Source organism: Chiroxiphia lanceolata, chromosome Z (assembly GCF_009829145.1).
Source record: "Chiroxiphia lanceolata isolate bChiLan1 chromosome Z, bChiLan1.pri, whole genome shotgun sequence".
NCBI lineage: Eukaryota > Metazoa > Chordata > Aves > Passeriformes > Pipridae > Chiroxiphia > Chiroxiphia lanceolata.
The window spans coordinates 68,991,232-68,995,854 of record NC_045671.1 but is presented as its reverse complement, the minus strand read 5'-3'; positions in this window follow the sequence as shown (position 1 = coordinate 68,995,854).

Here is a 4,623-nt window from a genome sequence, read left to right as displayed (position 1 = left end):
GTAATTCAGCAGTAGTGGAGATTATTTTTAACGCTTGAAATATGTTAATTCAATGCATTCTTTGCATGCTTTTTTTTTTTTTTTTGCATGTCTGGGGGGCTTTTAACACATTTGAAACTCCAACACAGAAAAAAAGTGTACGTTTCTACCCCTGTGAGTTGCCTGTAATTGAAGCTTTACTAAATACAGAGTACTGAACAGACAGGGTGCTCAAGGTCTTCAGGACAAAGTAATGTATTTGCCACTACCAGTCAAGAAAGCTCAGAAATACAACAGTGAAATGCAATCCTTAAAATAAACATCATCAATGAGGAGGGAACAGAATTGTTCCTCTGTATGTGATGTTCCTGTGTCTTTCACAAACAGGATTCAGAGGACACTTGGAATAAAGCAGAGTATTCTTTGTAGACACTTGCATGAATTTCAGCAAGAATAAGTCATCCCAATGTAAGATTGATGAACAGTGTCCACTGGGACAGTGTATTTTGGAATGTGACCTCTTAGTCACTCGTGGTCTGAGGGAAGAGCTTAGGTTTAGTCCTGTAATCTTCTGTGTCAAGAACAGTAGGATTCCTCTGACAAAATGCTTTGTTGGGGTGTGGTCATCTTATGGCCTTATTCTTGAAAATGATGTCTAGAAGTAATCATTAAAGAGCTATCTACTGACAAAGTTAGTAGGTTTTTATATTGGTTATGCAAGCACAGTGGTACTTGCAAAGATAATGCCACTTCTGAGCTAAGCTTACCAATGAGGAAATAACCAGATACATAACAGGGAAAATATATTGTCCCGTGTAGAACATACTCTTAACAGAAAAAACATTGTCTCGTGTAGAACAAATGTGTAACCAAACAAATCATAAAAATCCTATGCTGAAGACTGAGGTTTAGCTTAAAAACAAACACAGCAACAAAAAAAAAAAAGTCATATTGTAACAGAAATGTTCCTTTTTTTTCTTTCAAATGTTTACTGTCATTTGGATTGCAAGGAAGCTCTCAAATTCTCTTGCAAAGGCATCTCAGTTCTGTGGTAGTCAGCTGTACACAGAAATACTGAGCTGTCAGAGCTAGAAAAAGATGGCTGAGCCAGCCAGGTTGCAACTGTGGCTACCAAGCCTTTAATTTTAATGTGTCTGAGACAAAATCTTTCTTTTCAAGGAGCTTGACTAAACATTTGAGCTGTAGAGAGGAGGATCTTATAGTAGGATGTTTTAGATTACTTTAACCTGTAGGCAATGACTTTAACCTGCAACATTTGATCAGGGGAAACACCACGGTGATTTGTCCTAATGGGTTCTTCCGTACAAGAAAATGTAACTGTTGTTACTGATAGTATGTAGTGATGTGACTCTTGTGTACAATTTTGTTACTAAAAAGCTGTATCTAAATGGAGGACTATTGGTACAACTGTCCCTTGTAAATCAGTGTAATTGGAACACCGAGTGGACGACGGAGCATTATTAAAGTGCATGAAATCCTATCCTATGCCTGCTTTCATCAGAGGCTGATGTCCTTGCCTTGGTCTAGCTCTGTCCGTCTTAGCCATTATTGACTTTCACCTTATTGTCTTTGCAAGTCGTCTGACAAAACAGTGTGCAAGTCCTTCCTAATCCATTCACTGCAAAATCACCTCAGCTAGCGCAAAGTGCTTCTATCAGTTGCTGTCTGGTTGTGCTGAGGCAGATTAGGAGTGTGCCATTCAGCTGGACCTTCTGTAGCAGCATCCTCCAGCAGGGAAGCAGGGGAGTTTCTCGTCACTTTTGGCCACGCAGACCACTTCTTCCCACGTGCTAGCAGCCAATTCATGCAATGCTGTGGTAATGAGGGACTTACCCTCATGTGGGACAAGCCTGCCAAAATTGAGGGTGCATGCACTTATTTAGGTTTCTGTAAAGAAGAGCTAATAGAAGCTTCACTAAATTTGGCTAGAGACCCCTGGGCACCTACACCGGCTGTCTTATGAAATTTCCATGCGGCTAGGACGAGGTGTTCCACGAGGTGCTCCGCTGTCCCTGAAGAAGCCCTGAGATACAAGCCTACCTAAGATTTCAGCCTTGCAGAATTGAAGTCGTTGCTGTATCCTGCTGTTCTGCTGCCGGCCCGCAGGCAAGGTGGAGAGCGGCCACTAGATGATGCTGTGACGCGCATCCCCAACCCGCCGGCGCCGCTTGAGCGCAGGCGAGCACCTGTATCACCTCCTCCTCCGTGCAACATCGCTAATTTCACACCTGCTAATTAAACACGGGTGAGCAGCTGCTTGGTAATTCAATACACAGCGCCACACAGACATCAAGCACAAGTATTCTGGGAGGGGAGGGGCTAAGTGGCCATCCTCGCGTTGGTGTTAATTGGAGAGCAATTTTTTTGTTAACTGAAATGATGTCTTCTCTGACACTGGACACCTTGCACCAGACTTGGACTCTGTTTAGTCCTGGTGTTCTAAAAATAACCCCTCTGCTCAGAACTTGTTTTCTGTGGCCCATTTACACCTTTTGGAGGCAGGCTTCCAGGCAGAGATGTACACTCATATGCCCTCACAAGCTGGGAAGATTTCATCCCCTAAAGCCAGCCTTGTTACGATAAATTTCTCCAGTCCCTCTGTAATGAAGTGCTGGCCATTGCTGGCTGTTTCTGGGAATACAGGCTGAAGGACAAGAGGACCTACTACTGCTTCTTGGAAGTCATGGGAGGACTTGGGCTAGACTGAGGAAGTTGAGCATGCTCTTACAGGTCTGAAAGTGTTTTCCTCACTCTGGTAAGCAAGACAGGGGACTTTGCTAAAGAAGGTCAGAGACAGGCCTCTCTTCCTCATCCACTGGTTTGTTGAAAGTGAGTCTTGGGGTTTGTTACCAGAGATTTTAAGTAAATGAAGAGATGACATCTGTGACTTTAGCCGAGCCAGCTTGAGCACCCAGAGTGAGTCAGGTGCAGCTGTTTGCTATGTGTGTATTCAAGTGCTGCCAGGACATGCCACTATTACCCCTTCCCACAGGTATAATGCTACCTCTGGTGCCTCTGTCCATATCTGAAATGGTGAGGTCACAGGTGTAATGCTGCCTTCTTGGTGCTGCTTATGAGCAGTGATCTTGCCATGGCAGAAGACGTCTTGCTGTATGGGCTTTTCATTCTTTTGGGTTTGGGTTGCTTTGTGTAGGTGCATTTGGTTAATTACTTCAGTGGTTTTTCTGATGTGTCCTGTCTGTTGTCTAAATCATCTCTCTAAAAGATCCAAAACCAGCTGAATAAATGCTTGTGCTGCTATCAAGGAGCTTCCTCCTGGGAGGAGGAAAAGGGAACTGTGTTTGTAATGTTGATGTACATTCCCTGTCCAGTGGCAGGTAGATAACCTTCTTCCCTTTCAAGGTGCTTGCACACATCTGTCCCTGCTCTAGCTTCCAGACACACCATGAACATGAGTTTTATTACCAGTTTTGCCAGAGGACAATGAGAACACACTTGCCTTCATAACGTATGGGGCTCACTGGCTTTGCTGGCTGCCTCTTCCACTAACAGTTTCTCTGCTGCAAAATTAGTCAAAATGACCACTGGCAGGTATCCACAGCCCAAGAGCGTGGCCAGTGTGGAGGGCTTCTGAGCACTGTTCCAGCACTCTGCTGCCAGTTGGGTGGTACTGACAATCAGTTTGCTAAGTTGCTTGAGGTCTAGCCTGCAAAGATCCTGAATTCAGCTGAAGGCTACAATGAAAGTAGAGACTGTTGAGTATTTTGCATGGGCAACTGAAAAACAGAAACATCTGTTTTTAGAAACCCATTTTTAAATTATCATTCTTTAACTGAAAAATTTAAAACTTGTAAAGTGAGAATAGAAAAGTCCTTGGCTTCTGACATTCAGAGGGAAAATGTGTGAGGAGATTTGGTTTAGGCAAGATCTAGTTTAGTGCTAGAAAGGATGTCTGGACAAAACCCCAAAAGCTGGATGAGATCTGCTTGTCATTAGCAGTGTCCCAGGCATAGCTAGATCCCTCTTGGAGCTGCAATTTTCTCCTGTGTCATTGCAGAAGGAAGGGGAAGATGATGGATGACTGGGAAGGGGTCAGCCAAAATCATTACTCATGCATCACTAACAACAGTTAAAACTATTACAGTGAATTATTTCAGGATAGGTGGCTGCTGCAGAACCAGATAGAGCCACCTAGCACACCCAGCAGTTCTGTGCATTTGCAGTAAGAGCAGTGTCTTCCCTCCAGGTTAGCCTGTATTGACTTCCTCATTTCATTTTAACTGCTTCTATATTGGCAGATCTGTGCTTGTCTGAGCTGTGCAGGGTAAAATTTATAGGGAGAGAAGAGGAAGAGAGAGATGAGGTATAACCCATTTTACTGCAGGATTGCTACTCAGCAGCCCGAGGTACAGCCTGCATACCCTGGGCTTCGTATCCCATGATGCCAGCTTTCAGCTGTCACTTTATAGTATGAGCTTTTTACAGCAGAAATTACACGTCCTCACAGTCTGAAAATGCCTGGTGTACACAGAGATGCCCCCTTGCTCCAACAAGTGCAGGCAGTCTCTTTGGCACCATAGGAATCTCACCTGCCTGCTGTTCCTCAGCACCGTGCCTGCATAGTAGACACAAGTGGTGCAGGGCAACCCTTTGCCATGCTTT